The sequence below is a fragment of the Bos grunniens genome, chromosome 26, assembly GCF_055505025.1.
Source record: "Bos grunniens cultivar Pamir isolate PY7600 chromosome 26, Bosgru_T2T1.0, whole genome shotgun sequence".
NCBI classification, from domain to species: Eukaryota; Metazoa; Chordata; class Mammalia; order Artiodactyla; family Bovidae; genus Bos; species Bos grunniens.
The window spans coordinates 17169082-17185409 of record NC_141190.1 but is presented as its reverse complement, the minus strand read 5'-3'; the positions used below and the strand labels follow the sequence as shown (position 1 = coordinate 17185409).

General features: G+C 47.1%; 1 protein-coding gene across 31 annotated transcripts in view; it reads left to right on the top strand.

Annotated features, from left to right (window-relative positions):
• Positions 1-16328, top strand: part of SORBS1 (sorbin and SH3 domain containing 1) — a 234363-nt gene that overhangs the window by 18014 nt on the left and 200021 nt on the right. The window lies entirely within an intron of this gene.

Here is a 16328-nt window from a genome sequence, read left to right as displayed (position 1 = left end):
GCGTGGTGGTTGTGGAGAGTGGAGGCCTAGAGGAACAATTCCAGTAAGCCCAGGGTGGCCCAGGGCTGCGGAGCTGCAGCAGGTGAGAGGTGGGTGGGTCCAGTCCTGACTGCCAGGAACTCATTCGACGGTCTCTGGGTATCACCGAAATAAGAACAGATGCAGCTAATTGTCTATTTTTTTCCTTCGTAAAAGGAAGTGGTCACTATGACCACTCACCACCGGAATGTCTGAGAAGGGGGTACCCATGTTGCAGTTGCCCTTGGAAGTGACCGTGACGCTTGCCAAGCTCCTTTGTTACTAGTTACTGTTTAATTGGACTCTTGTCCGCCAGGGCCACTCAGGGTAGAGCTGCAGACATGTCTGGGAAAGCCTGGGCACCCATGGCCTTTACTTGAGCTTCTCTGAGCAGTTTTATCTGCACATTGTCAGTGGCGGAGCCCCCTCTTCCAGGTCAGGTACAGGCAAAGCATGTGTGTGTTCTTGTCTTGCGTGGTATATGTCACCAGGTGAGACTTTGGCCTCAGCAGGCCTTCCCCTGTGACCCCTGTGTCAGGCTCTCCCTCCGTTGCCAAGCTTCCATCGCAGCGCCTTTCCCCTGCTGGCCCTCCCAGCCTTCTATCACCTGGGCCCCGCCCCAAGACCTCCTTTCGGAAGCTCTCTGGCCACATGAGCTGCCAGAGTCACCTCCCCACTCCAGACACCCTCTGCCCAGTGACTCCTCTGGTCGTTTATCCGGTCATTACATCCTACTGCTGCTGTGTCATCTTCTGACCTCTCCAGGGGTTCACTCCCTAGTGGTGTGGGCTTGGGTGAGTCACTTAACCTCTGGAGAAGCAACGTAATGTCAAAGCAGGTAACCTTAGTCCCCTCCTAGCATCAGTGTGGAAGGGGAAGCACAGCTCTTGGATGCGGGGCGTTTCTCTAAGGTTGGTGGAAATTTAGGCTCCCCTTGGATCCCATACAGATTTGTGGAGAACTTGGAACTCCTTGTCGGAATGCTGTCTCCAGACTAAATGAGGAAACTTCTCTAATAGTACTTCTTTGCTCATCAAATGTTTGGTGAGTGCCTGTTGTGTCTAGAGGTGTGTGGGGGGTTCAACAGGGCTGTACGTTGGGTCTCTTGGGCATGACCTTTAAGGAGCCCCAGCCCTGTGGGGTACTGGGGTACAAAAACTTAACCAAGGAGCTTCCAGCATATCACCCTGTTTCCATCCTTACTACCTGCTGTCACAATTGTGTACACCACCCCCCACCACATACACCAAAGTTCCATAAGAGGTGGAACTTTTTCAGCCTTCTTCACTATGTGCCCAACACATAATGTGCAGTTAGTAAATACTTGTTGAATGAATGCAGTCAAGAATGGCGCCATTTGACTTGGGTTTTGCAGGGAGAGTAGGGCTTCCCTGGTGGCTCTGATGGTAAAGAATCTGTCTATAATGCAGGAGACCCAGATTCAATCCCTGGGTGGGGAAGATCCCTTGGAGAAGGAAATGGCAACCCATTCTAGTATTCTTGCCTGGAAAATCCCATGGACAGGAGAGTCTGGCGGGCTACAGTCCATGGGGGTCACAAAGAGTCAGACATGACTGAGTGACTAACACACAAAAGCCTTGCAGGGAGAGTAGGAGTTAGACCTCTGTAGGTGGTGCTCTGGCCAGCGCTGGGGTCGGGTAGAGGCAGGAGGAGGAAATGCTGGGAACAAATGCACAGGGATAGTAAAGCCCAGGGTGTGCTGTGTAACTACAGGTCCATTGGAATTGGACCTGCAAAATGCAGAAAGACTGGAAAGGTAAGCTGGGGCCAGAGGGTGGAGAGTCTTGAATTCAAGCTTATGGTAAAGAGACTGGATTTGTTCTACAGTTGATGACCTCACCTTCCAATTTGCTTCTAGGGTGGCTCTGCCTCTTACTCCAATGTGATTATTAATGGAGCCCCCTATCTCTCAGGTGTCCCTCTCTGGGTGATGGTCAGATGGTCCTGCTGTCCTAAAGGCTGTGGGGAGCCCTGGGTGGGACATGGTCAGGCTGGCCTTGGGGAGATCAGTGCCCACAGTCCTTGGTGAAGCCTGGAGGCGGGAGATGAGACATCCCAAGTTCAGGTAATTCAGGCCTGAGCTTGACGAATTGTGGTGACATCTGAAAGAAGGAGATGGTTACGAGAGAGGAGAAAAGCTGAAGTGATACCACACATGGTCTCTAAGATTACTCCAAAGCGAATCTTCCAAAGACAGACCCGCTCTAAAAGTTCCTGCATCCTGGACAAGTGGTCTTCTAACTGGAAGTTAGGGCTGATAAGAAAACCATCTACAACGCGCCTGTTTCCTGAGCAATTAAAAGCCAGAGAAGCTTCTTCCCAGCCTCCAAAACATTCTGGTGCAACACACTGGTATTATTTTCCTAAACCCCAGCATTGTTCCTTGGAATTTAAAATAGGTTATGAATGTGCCTGATGTCAGGGAAGATAAATCTGTGAGGAGGACTGTAGTCAATACATTTCCTTTTTAAGTAGAAACAATATAAAGAGCTTAATTCAGACCCGAATCAATCTCACTTTGTTGCCGTGATTGTGTAAAACCTGAACTGCTTTATGTCTGACACACTGTTTATATCCCCCAGTGTTCCCCATCTCAGCTGGCCCCGAATGCAGTCAAAGCCTTTTTAGGCCATGCACAGCGCTCTTCTCTCAGGGCTGTTTTCTTGTCTGTTGAAAAAGGGTTGTGCTGTGAGCAAGGATTTCATTTAATCTCTAGGGCTGCTCTTCAGGGTGGCTATTTGATGGTGCCCCCAAATGAGCTTGCTTCCTTTGTTCAGGAGAGTTGGAAGGTTAAATTCTTTGGCTTTTTTTTTTTTTCCCATTGAAAAGATAATCACATTAAAAAATGGTTGATACATATACTTTGTTCAGAAGTAAAAATATTACTATAAAAATGTTTATTGAAAAATTTCATTCTCATCCCTGCCAGGTCCACTTCCCTTTCTTCCCAGACCTGGTCCCCATTAGGTGGGCTGAGTATACGTTCCAGCTTGCCACGGCAGTCCTACTTTAGGGTCTTTGTCCCCGGGAATCATCAATAACAAACTCTTTCACTGGCAAAACTGATTTCATCCTCCCTGTTTAGGTGATAAATGATATATTCTCTAAAGGTTGGTGATTTTTTTTTTGAAGTTTCTTATGTATTCCTCTCAATTTTTCTATATGCAGATACATAAGGAGGTGATATACATTGCCTTTGTTACGGAACAGTATATCCTGGAAAACTCCACATCAGTAGAAATGGAATTTCCTTATGCTGTTAAACTGTCTTTGGATAGGAATGTTTGCAGACTGGTAGGCAATGACCTTTCTCTTGGTTTATCAGTTTAACTGCTCTTTAAGAGTTGCTTCTGTTTACCTAAGGAGAAACAAAAGGCTGTGGGAAATGAAACGAGCTTCCTTCACTTAGGAAAGCCAGTTCAGTAGTAAACTTATCCAGGAAGCATTTATGAAGTACCAGCTTTATGCCTAAAATGGTGCTAGGCACTTGGGATGAAGTGGGTCTCCCCTTCATTGCCACGTGCCCACATGCTTCAATATCCAGCTCAGATGCCTCAGCTCTTCATGAAACCTTCCCTGATTCCCCAGCCAGAACTCTTTGACATCTGCACACATTCACTTACTCACCCGTTATCCATCCATCCATCCATCCATCCATCCATCCATTTATCCATTTCATGAAGCAGCCTTTACCGAGTTCTTCCTTGTGCCAGGACCCGTGCTAGAAATGAACCAGGTGACAAGCCTTTTTGCTGTCGGAGATGGAGGGAGATGAGCAAACAGGCGATTACAGTGTAGGGTCGTAGCTGGGGTGATAGCATCGTCATTGCTCAGCTGTGGGGAAGCACAGAGAGATGGACGCCTGATTACTATCAAGTTTGGGGGAGTTGAGGAGGCTTTCTGAAGACACTTCTTCTAGTGAGACTTACCTTTAATTTCTACTGTATTTGCTTCATTTTCACTGGTACACTAAGGTCCTTCATCTTCTCAGCTCTAGACCCTTCTGTCACTTCTACCCCTGGTGAAGTGCTCTGAATTTAATAACCACTCAGATATTAAGTGAAAAACAGACCTGGCCATCCTGGTTTATCTAGGCAACTAGTATCCTCAAAGGCCTCTCTAAATAAGTGCCTGCCCCTCCCTTCAGTCCTTTTTTTTCCCCACACGAAGCCTTCTCTGTCCCCACTTCCTCCACTGCCTCTACCCTGTCTCTGATTAATGCTGAAGAGCTGCGTGAATAGAGCCCCAAGTCTCACCCCCTCTTGGGTCTTAGTTTCCCCGTTGGAAGGAGCGGGTTGGGGTCCGACCCCTGAGGACACTGCACCTCTGACATTTCAGAAACAATGCTTTCAGGACTCAGCCGGCAGCCTCTGCCAGCGCCTTCTTTTATCTTCTCCTAATAAGTCCAGCTTCCCTTGCAGTTTCCTGGTGCCACAGGGGGTGATTGGTGCATGATAAGAGATAGCCAGACCTTCTAATAAAGTTGAAAGGGCCACGGGGAGCGCGGGGATGGTGGGGCGAGGGGCCGTGGGCCGCTGTGCTGTGTGGTGTGCGTGGCACTGAAAGGGGATTCAGGTAACGGCTCCGGCCGCTGCTGCACAGGAAACCAATAGTCACGGGACAGGGTTCTGGCCGAGTGTCAGCAGACGTTTCCCTAAAACTGTGCTGAGCAGCCTTTCGTGGGAAGAGGTGAGGCTTGTTTGACAACTTGCTTTACACAGGAAATAGGAGGGCCCTGGTGTGACCCAAAAGGAACTGGGACTTAGAGTTTGCCTGTGTGCCTAGCCCTGCTCTGCATGTCTAACATTCCATTAAAGCAGTGGCTCTTCCACTTTGGGGAGCATCACTATCTCTTGGGGGGTTCTTGTTAAAAATGCATATTCCTCTCTGAGGGGAACCCAGGAATCTGTATTTTCCATGCTGTCCCCTAGGGTTGTACAGGTTCTCTGAATATTTTCAGCTGCAAGTTACAAACTCCAACTCAGACTGGCCAGCAGTAGGGAAACTCATTGTCTCTCAGACAGGAGGGGTGCTCCACAGAGCTGCATGACCCGCTGTTCACGTGACCTGCAGTGTGACTATGCCCCCCTCCCCTGAGCTGTGCTGTGGGGCGATTCTGAATCCAGAGGTAGGGTGGGCTTTGGAGTTGACTCAGGGGCTCCATGATGTCAACAGGGCCCCAGGTTCTTCCCATCTCCGTCATCTTGGATGCTGGTTTCATCTGCCGGCTGTGGCACTTCCAAACGTTTTAGTCGGACACAGCCACATCCAGAGGAGGAACGAGGACACAGGTCGACTCCTGGCTCGCTCTCAAGTACAGAGGCACCCCCAGCTCTCTTCCACCATGCCTCCTTGGCTGGAGTGGGCCAGTCACTGTTCACTGGGGGTGACCACACTCCTGGAGCCATCTGGAGCAGCGGTGGGAATCCGGATACAGCAGTCTCCTGTAGGAAGGAAGAAGGACCAGGGACTAGGGGCTGGGGAGGAGTCCATCGGGGCCCAGCACACAGGTGGTTTGCAGATCACAGACTGAGAAACACTGCCTCCCATCATCCTGAAGGGCTCGGGCTGTGGGTAAGGTTATCTCTGTCTTGCAGATGAGGAAATGAGACTCAACTGAGCTCCAGTGACTTGTAGATAACACACCGCCAGAAGGTTGTGGGCTGGGAGTGAGGGAACTGGGGTGTTTGTGAGGCCTTTTTAGCCCTAGGAGAGTACGTAATCATCCTATTTTGCCTTCCTGAAGTGTCAAAGCAGCCCTCTTCATTTCTGATTTCTCCTCCGACTGCAATTACACATGGCAGGGGGCCTGTAGGAAGAATTCTCTGGGCACCAGGAAAACTGTATATTGTGCTTCCCCCACGTCCATGTGGGCAGTGCCTGAAAGCAGTTGAAAAAATAATCTCAGCTCCAGTTTTGGGGGGCTATGCCTGTCAGTCCCTGTGCTGGGTACAGTGGCTACATCATCTTGAATTTTGGCAGCAACCTCTTCAGTTAAGTTGTGTTATCTGGGTATTTCTGGCTGGGGCACTGAGGCTCAGGAAGGAGAAGCTGGTGGGTCCTAGCGGTGGTGGTGGCAGAGCTAGGATGGTCAACACCCAGCGTCCGAGCAAGTGCTCCCTGCTCCACGCTGCGGCTTATCAGCAGCTGCCAGCCCTGTTATGCCCCTGAAGGCAAGTTCTCAGGGAAAGGGGTTTCAGCGTCCAAACAGCTTCAGAGGAGCCGAATGTTTCCTATGGGAATAATTCTCAGGGCATTAGGAAAAATATCCTGAGCATAATAAACACAAGAAAGAAACAGGAAATCTGGTTTTGTTGTATAACCGCTAAGATGCGAATAGGATAAACTCTCCAAAGAACCCAAAGGTTTGTTGCATTTGAAAATGGAAGGCTTTAGGGACTTCCTGGGCAGTTCAGTGGTTAAGACTCCACTCTTCCAGTGCAGGGGGCATGGGTTCAATCCCTGGTTGGGGAACTAAGATCCCACAGGCCACGTGGTGCAGTCAGAAAAAAAGAAAAAGGAAGGTCCTGACTGAGAGGGTAGGAGAACCACCCTGGCTTCAGGAGATGGTAGGTCAGTGGTGGACAGTGTGATAGCGAGGAAGAGAGCTGGCTGCAGGGTCTGAGTGTAAATGCCTCGCTTTCCCCCCCGCCCCCATCTTGCTTTCGTGCTGTGTGACCTTGGGCAAGTCACTTAGCCTCTCAGAGCAAGATGAGGTCCTAGCTGCAGCTCCCCAGGCCGAGGGAGCAGAGAGGTAAAGGGTGGGGCAAGCCTTGCCAGCTGGGCAGGGCTTGTGGAGGTGAGAATGTCAGGGTGTCAGGACAGAGTAAACCTTGAAGTTTTAAACTTAGTGCTGCTTTAAGGTGGTGAGCTGTTAGTTGTGTCCAGCACAGGGACGCCTCACAGCCGGTGGGGGGACGGTGTCTGGCTGTGGCCTCGTTTCAAGGAGAGATCAGCTTTGCCTGAAAAGCCTCCCTTTTAAGCTCTGGATGTTTGGAGTCCCTCCAAGGGTGCATTGCTTGGCCTGTGCCTTGGGGAGTATTGCCCACAGGTGTCTGGGAAGAGAGGGCAGCAGGACCAAGTGGGCAGAGGTGAGTTCCCCAGGCTCTGTTCAGAAGGTACAGACCGTGAGTGGTGTAGGAGGACCCTGGGGGCTCTGGGAGCCATGGATACACTGGGAGGAGGGAGCTGACTGTGTGTTGAGGATGGACCACAGGTGTGTGTGGGTTTGGGAGAATCGACAGGTGAGGCCCTTTCCCAGTACAGCCACCACACCTCTCTGATGGTAGTGGCACTGGAGAGACAGTGACTTGACTTTTCGAATATGAACAGAGCAAATAATAGGGATTTTTTTCATTTTCCCAGGGAAGTACATCAGCAACTTTGTAGGGTTTTGAGTCTGCAGCAAAGTATTTCAGATTCCTTTCTCTCTCTCATTCTTCCTGCCCCTCCTCCTTTGTTGACACCTTCTAAACATTTGTTTAGAACAACTTATGCTTGGCAAGCTGAGCTTGGGGCCCAGGTTTCAAAGACCAAAATCATTGCCCTCGAGGAGTCTCCTAGGTAAACAAAGGTGATTACAAACCTGAGTGCTAATGGGCATCACAGGGTCCTCTGGGAGAGGTAGGAGGAAAGGACAGTTACTTCTCAGAGGCCGTGATACCAGAAAGGGGCTGAAAGCTGGGCAGAGCATGTGCCAAGTGGCCCAGCCCTTTGGAAGGCATTCTAGGCAGAGGTGGGTAATAGCATTCATCTGACAGTAACCAAGTTCATAACCAAGTTCACCCTATTTAAGAGGGTGATGCTCAAGTGGAAGAGACTCAGTCCCTGCCCTGTAGGTGCTCACAGGAAATGATCATGCAGGTGACAGTGTGACTGGACGTGGACAGAGTCCTGTGGAAGCAGATAGGCCCTCAGTCATATAACTCAGTTGTATTTGCTTATCAGTCTTCCTGCCGGGGGTCCCTTAGCAGGTTCTTTCATTACTTCTCACCAGTGAAAGGCTCTGTTTAAGAAGCTAGCTTGCTGCCTGCTACCCTCAGGGTTGACTGTACCTTTCCACAACTTGTGGCATCTCTTTATACTTATGGATCTGTTCCTGGTGGAGCCAGCCCTGGATTTAGGAAGTTGGACTTGGGCAAGGTACTTCACCTCTCTGAGCTTTACTTTCACTTATTTAAAAAAAAACAAATGAAAAAACAGCCGTTGGATTAGGTCAGGTTTTCCATGCAGCAGCCTAGGGATCACCTACCTTAGAAAGTTAGGGTGCTCCTTGACATACCGAGTCCTGGGGGGTGGGGGTAGCGCCTCTCCCCATTCATTCAGTCAGACTCTTGGGAGTGGGGCCTGGGATTCTGCTGTTAACAGGCTCTGCAGGTGATGCCTGGACGTCTTAAAGTTTGGGGAGCTGGGCTCCATGACTTCAGCCTCTATTCTTTCCAGCCCTAAGCTCCTCAGCCATAGGTATGGCCACAGGAACTGGAAAAATAAAATGTTAGTTCTCTTGATGTTTTATCCTAGCTCTGATGCCTTTAGCAAACCGCTCCTTAGTTTAGGTGTCCCGAATCTTGACGGTGTGTGCTTGTGAGTGGATCAGCAGGCTGGCTTTGATATTCCTTGAGGAAGAAAAGCCCTGTTGACGTGCACCTGCACGTGGCTGTCAGAATCTGTTTATGAGCTGAATCATTACAATAAACACCCATCTTAACTTTTCATCTCTGGCTTTGCACTGTTTGCCCGGCTTCCCTCTTCTGAGTCATTCTCCCTTGGCTCCTGCATTCTGACGGGGTCATCTGCATTGTCTAACTTGGAGCCAAAGGTTTCATCCTCTGTTTGATAAATGACATCTCTGCTCTGGGTCGCCTCCGATCATCTTTGTGAGGTTTTTAAGGGAGGCTCACAAGGCTTTAATAGCAGTCCTCATTCTTCTGGTGATGTATCTGAAAACACAGTTTTTAGTGTTCAAAGCCAGTGACTAAGGGCTAGTAATATATGTCTGCTGGGAGTCTCCCTCAGTTTCTTATCCTTTCCCTTCAGAAATCTCCTAAAAGCCCTTAGGATTCCACAGTGTTGGTGATTTTGAGAAGCTGCTTCCTGAAAACATTCTCAGCCTGACTGCTTCATATCACTCAGATATGAATGCAGTGGTCTTAAGTGAGGACATTGTATTTTGTTCCATCATAAAGATGAAACCTTGACACCTAGTATTTTAGGTCTTAAAAAATTAAAAGCTTTCCTCTGGATCTTAGTTCATTTCTCATCTTGTTATTCTGTGCTGTGGTTTTCTTTGTCAAAATTGATCTGTAAACACAGAGTTTTATACTAGTAAATTCTGGTGAAGCCCTCCATACAACCCAGCTGGGAGAAATGCAGAGCTGTCTTGAAACTATGAAAAGAGGTGGATGTGGGCGTGTACCCCAGAAGGCAGGGCTGGTGTGACTCTTTCCTGTGTTCCCCAAGGGTCTTGCACAATTCTCTGCCCACAGTGGCTGTCCAATAGGTGGCTGCTGGAAGAATGGATTTAAAAAATATAATAGATCAGTTGTTAAACTGACGAAGGCGTGCAATTCAAAGGAAGGGGGAATCAGTTTGATTTTGAATTTGCCCTTGGTTCTTTGTGAAGTTTAATTTTCATGGAAATACCAATTAGATGCCCGATTAGTTGCAGTGCAGAATAGCGGAGAGAAGAGGCAGACGTTGCATGCATTCTAAGTACTTTGGTTCATCTGTTCGTTGTTTATTATTTGCCAGTCATTTTGTTAGATAATCCCGAGGGACTAACTGACACATCCCTTCATTTTGTGTCCAGGGAAACTGAGGCGCAGGAGTGAAGTAACTTCTCTAAATTTACACAGTGTAGCTGTTGGCAGGCTGCTGCTGCTAAGTCGCTTCAGTTGTGTCCGACTCTGTGTGTCCCCATAGACGGCAGCCCACCAGGCTCTGCTGTCCCTGGGATTCTCCAGGCAAGAACACTGGAGTGGCTTGCCATTTCCTTCTCCAATGCATGAAAGTGAAAAGTGAAAGTGAAGTTGCTCAGTCATATCTGACTCAGCGACCCCATGGACTACAGCCCACCAGGCTCCTCCGTCCATGGGATTTTCCAGGCAAGAGTACTGGAGTGGGGTGCCATTGCCTTCTCTAATTGGCAGGCTAGTTGACCCATAATCAAGACGGATTTAGAGGGCTTCCCTGGTGGTCCAGTGATTAAGAATTCACTTTGCAATGCAAGGGACACCAGTTTGATCCCTGGTCCAGGAAGATTCCCCATGCCTCAGAGCAGCTAAGCCCGTGTGCCGCAACTACTGAGCTCAGGCTCTACAGCCCGTGCTCCTCAACAAAGGAAGCCACTGCAGTGAAAAGTCCGTGCATCACGATGAAGAGTAGACCCCTCACACCACAATTAGAAAAAGCTTAAGTGTAGCAATGAAGACCCAGTGTAGCTAAAAATAAAAAAAATTTTTTTTTTTTTTAAAGAATGATTTAGAGGGTACCTCTTCTCTGCTGGAATGCACCAGAATCAAAATTTAGCTTTACAAAAGTTATTAGAGATCAAGGAAGTCCCCTTGGAATGTAGAGTCACTTTGTGACATTCTGTGCCTTGGCTTTTTGGTTTTTGCTGGTCTCTCTGAGGATGGGGAGTTCACTGTTCACTGAGGCAGTTCATTTAATTTTTGAATACTTCTGATTATTATAATTCTTTAATATGAGCTGTCATCAACTTGTCTCATAATTTTCTCCTTTGGGCACCATATCTCAGTGTATCTACACACCGTGATTAATTGCTTCATTCATTCAGGCGTATGTGTTGAGCACCAGCATGGTTTCAAGTTCAGAAATAAGAGTAAACAAGAGGTTGGAACTTCCCTGGCTGTCCAGTGGCTTAAGACCCTACCCTTCCAATGCAGGGGGCATGGGTTCGATCCCAGGTCAGGGAACTAGATCCCACATTTGGCAACTAAAGATCCCGCATGCTGCAACTAAGATCCACTGCAGCCAAATAAATAAGTAATTTTTAAAAGCCTTAAAAAAAAAGAGTAAACAAGAGACAAGGTTCTTACCTCCTAGAGTCTGATGTTAGTGTAGTAGAAGGATCATTAAACTAAATGTCAGCAAGTTAAGGCAAAGACATTTACTAAAAGAAAAAAAAGAAACGAAAGTTTTTTATCACTTGCAACCTGTATGAACTTGGCTAAGACACTTGAGCATCTGTTCTCACTTCCTCTTGCAGAGAATATTATCCCATTGGACCTTCCAAAACAGTGGAAGTTCACTGGGGTGATGGTGCCTTGTAAAATGGTAATTGCTGTCTATTACTAAGAGCAATGGTAGCTCTTGCTTCTAGAGCAGCAGTTCTCAAAGCATTGGTCCTCCGGCCAGCAGCATCAGCATCACTGGGAACTTGCTAGAGGTGCAACCACCACCCCAGACCTGCTGATTCTGAAACTCCAGGTGGGTGGGGCCTGAGTTTTTACGAGGGCTCCAGGGGAGTCCGATGCCCGCCCTCACTGAAGAACTACTGTAGACTAGGGCAGTGGTTCTTAGTCTTGACTGCACAGTAGAGTCACCTGAGAGGAGGGCATTTAAGCCTGTACGTGCTGTGTCCTGACAAGTTAGGTCAGAATCTGGGCAGGGCTCCTGTGTAAGCCACTTGTGTGATTCACTTGTGCAGCCGGAGCTGGAGGGGCCAGAGGTTGGGAGGGTGAGGAACACGGATGGTGGAGCTGCCCAGTTTGATGTGAGTCCCCGATCTGCCCCTTGTCAGCTCTGTGGCTTTTGGCAAGAGGACTCTGGCCTCAGTTTCCTCGTTTTCATAATAAGGATAAAAATGCTTATCCCTCAGGGTTGTAACAGTCAAGCGAGATGATGTGTGTTACGTCCCCGAGGATCTGTCTGGGCTGTGGTGAGCGAGCTAGGATGGAATTTCTTGGTGGTGGTCTTGGGGTTTTGAAGTTGATGGTGCTCATCTCTCTATACTAAGCCTCTTTACCACTTCCTTCGTAATTTCCAATCCCCTCTTTTGGAAAACTCTATTTTGTCCATGACTCTCTTTAAAAATCAATGTCCCATATTCCAGCTTTTGAGAATCAACTTTGACACCAACCAATATTTTCTCCATACCATAAATACTCAATAAATCTTGCAGCTACTCAAAAAGATTTTTTTAATTAATTAATTTATTTTAATTGGAGGCTAATTACTTTACAATATTGTAGTGGTTTTTGCCATACATTGACATGAATCAGCCATGGGGGTACATGTGTTCCCCATCCTGAACCCCCCTCCCACCTCCCTCCCCACTCAAAAAGATTTTATAAATTAAGAGGCAGGGAATATACTTAGAGCTGATTCACATTGTACAACAAAAACCAGCACAATATTGTAAAGTAATTATCCTCCAATTAAAAATACATTTTAAAAAAAGGTAAAAAAAAGCAATGTCCCATTTGACAATATCCATCACAATTACAAATGCATCCACTTTTTGTCCTTGTGATTCCAATTCTTTGTTTTATGCTTATGTCTGCACATGTGAGAAATGATGTTTGTTTCGTACAATGTGGTTTGCAGTAGCACAAGGCTGGGATAACGTAAGTGCTCATCAGGCTAGGGTCTCCAAGCAGGTGAACCCTGTGCGGCCACAGAAGAGAGTGAGACTGCTTCTCAGGTCACTGGTATAGAACTCTGTAGGATATATATATATATATATAAGTATCTTTAATATCTTCATTTATTTATTTTTGGTTGTGCTGGGTCTTTGCTGCTGTGTGTGGGCTTTCTTTAGTTGCTGTGAGCAGGGGATACTCTTCATTACGGTGGCTTCTCACAAGCACAGGCTCTAGGCATGCAGCCTCAACAGTTGCTGGCACACAGACTTGGTTTCCCCTTGGTATGGGGGATCTTCCTGAACCAGGGATCAAACCCATGTCCCCTGCATTGGCAGGCAGACTCTTATCCACTGTGCCACCAGGGAAGCCCTAGAATATGTTTAAGTGAAAAAGGCAGTGTATGGAGCAGCATATACGGTGTGCTGCCGTTTGTGCAAAAAGAGGAGAGCATGTTTATTTGCTTGTACATGCACGCCGTGTCTTTGGAGCACAGAAGAAATGGGTAATGTTGGTTGCCTCTGAGGACAACACTAGGGGACTGCTGGGCTGGGTGGAATAGAGAGTTTGCATGATAAACCATTGGGTGCTTTTCACATTATGTGATTTTAACCCATTAAAGAGTATCATTGAAAGTGTGACATCTTGAGCTTAATCCTGAGCTTGACCGCTGTGGGGTACAGTGGGAGTGTTGCCATTTTCCTGTGAACTGGACACTGGCCTACTTTTGATGCCATTTAAGATTGCATTACTCTTGGCACTGTGGGCTCCGATGAACCTCACGGTCAGAGACGGCACCCAGTTCTGTTTCACGTGGATGGTTGCCAGGGCAGGTCTCGGACGCGAGGAAGTTTCAAAGTGCTCCCACCCACCCTGGACTGGCACAACCGGCTTTGTTTTTGGCCCAGAATGCTGGGCTGTCAGGATCGTTTGAATCTTGATTCTGCTATCTAAAGCATTAACTCTTTTTTCCTGTCCTGGGCCATCTGGGGCATTGATGAAACTGCCTCTTGGGTCTATCTTTAGTCAAGTCATTGCTGAGAAGACATTGGACAAGGTGTGGAGAAGAATAAAACACTGTGTTGTGCTGACAGCTTGTTTCTCTAGCTTATCATCAAGCCATTGGAGACACCAGGGTACACATCTGTAGAGTGCTGCTGCTGCTAAGTCGCTTCAGTCGTGTCTGACTCTGTGCGACCCCATAGACGGCAGCCTACCAGGCTCTGCCGTCCATGGGATTTTCCAGGCAAGAACACTGGAGTGGGTTGCCATTTCCTTCTCCAATGCATGAAAGTGAAAAGTGAAAGTGAAGTTGCTCAATTGTGTCCGACTTAGTGACCCCATAGATGGCAGCCCACCAGGCTCCTCTGTCCTTGGGATTTTCCAGGCAAGAGTATGGAGTGGGGTGCCATTGCCTTCTCCGATAGAGTGCTGACCCCAGGGCTAATAGGAAGAGAGACCCGGAGCTCATCCAGGTGTAGTAAGTGCTGTGAGACATACACAAAGTACAGTGACAGCCCAAAGAGAGAGTGATGAGCATTCCTTTTGGGGTAGTTGTTCAGCTGAATGAATGGTCAAGATGCTTGACTATTTCATTAACTTATCCACAAGTGAATCATGGGAGTTTTTTAAGATGCTTTGCTGAAATCAACATATATAAGATATGTATGTATAGAATCTCATTTCACCTGACCTGTGAGCTTGGTAATCACAAGAAACAACTGGTTGCATTTTGATGTAGCTTGGTCATTTGGCCATTGTGGACCCATAGTACCTTTTCCCAACGTTCATTCCTTTCTAAAAGTCCTCAAACCATTTGTTCTATAGTTGTGCCAGAAATCATTCTTGGTTTGCAGTTATCAGGGCTTTTTATTTGTAGGTGTCAGCATTGCCTTCCTTCTTGCTTTGAAATTGGGACATTTGCCCATGTCTCGTGCCATCAGACCCCTTTCTCCTTTGTCTGATTTTGAAGTTTATCAGTTGTGGTTCTAAGAAAGTTTTATAGTCAGTTAAATATGCACGAAAGAAATTATATGTTATCTAAGGGAAATTTGGAACCACATCAAAAAGTGGAAAGAATGCTAAAACAAATCAGTCATGGCGTGACCCTGCAGCTCAGCCCCTGTTAACATTTTGGTGTTGTTTCTTCCAACTATGTGAAAAATAATCAAAGCTTACAATCACACTGCTTGAAATGACTATGTGGTTTATAGGGGGAGCCTGATGTGTAAGCTTGTTAGTAAAATTTTAGAGGAATGTGACTCAGGTATGTTCAGAGGGTAGTGGAAGCATCGAAAGAGAAGAAAGGGATCAGCTTCACCTGGGCAAGGGGATGGCTAGGAAAGGCTAAACAGAACAGGGGACCCTTGATAGTTAAACAGAAGTGGTGGTAGGTGGAGAAACAGGCAACAGAATTTTATGTAAGCTATAGTCATAACCATGTGCTAAATGTAGATGAAAAAAACTGCCAGGAAATGTCCCCAGATAATACCATGGTAGGAATGTTGGTTTTATTTTCTCTGGTTTCTCAAATGGGAGTATATTGTCTCTTGTTAGTATTTTTCTTAACACCATGCACATGTGCGCAGTCTTCAGCAACTCAGGGTTGTAGAACTTGGCTAGAGACCTGCTGCAGAGTCAAAAGCTGGGAGCTGAGCTGGGAACCAGGCTGGCAGTGCTCCTGCAGCCCTGTCGTTTCCATTGGTGGTACCTGAGGTTGAAGTAGAAAAGCTAATAATCCAAGGTCAGCCCTTGCTTCTCTGTGCCGAAGTTTTACAAAGCAAGTTACTTTCAGGATGTTCTAGTGATAAAGCTTGAGGTAAGTGGGGAGGAAAGTGACGTCACTGGGGGCACAGAGAATGTTTCCATGCAGATTTCTCCTTTTCTCCTTCCCTCACTCAAAAATCATGAAAATTGAACAGGTATTTACTGCTGTCATTTCCCTTGATATTTCTAGCATGCAGATTTCCCACCCCCAGCATTGATTTCCACCCACACACAGGAGGGAGGGGCCCCCAGAACTGGAAAGGGTCTCGCCACATGTCCTCCAGACATTGAGTCCTGTCTGATTTTCCTCCGTCACCAGGAAGAGAGGAATTGTTGGACTGTCCTGCATTCACATTTTGGCTTCTCTTCTTACTTGCTGTGAAACTGTAAGCAAGGTCTTTGAGCTCAGCTTTTCATCATTAAATTGGGATGATAAAGTTGACCTCACAGTTGTAAGGACTGAACCAGGTTCTTAAGCACTGGTCTAATGCTTGACTTACGAACAGGTGTTGATACATTGTGGCTGCTCTTATTCATTATTATTATTTGATTGCCAGTCACTCAGGTGTGTCCTGTATGTGGTCATGCAGAAAAAACCCTGGGCCTACGCTCATTATCAGCACTTTGCACCCACGATTCTGAATATTGACATAAAGTTGGCAGGGAGTGGGGTGCTAGTATTTGTGGTCCAACATAAAATAGTGTTTGGCACAATTTCTCTTCAGAGGTCAATTTTTTTTAAACAAAAGATTTTCTACAAGATCCCCCAGGGGCGACTTCATGATGTCAGGTGTTCCATTTACATCGATAAAAGCTGTGTTAAAATGGGAAATGTGCATATTTAAGTAAAGCCTCAAGAAATATGTGTCGATTGACTAGAAAAACAAAAAGGGGAATAATTAGCAATAGAAAAGGGAGAAA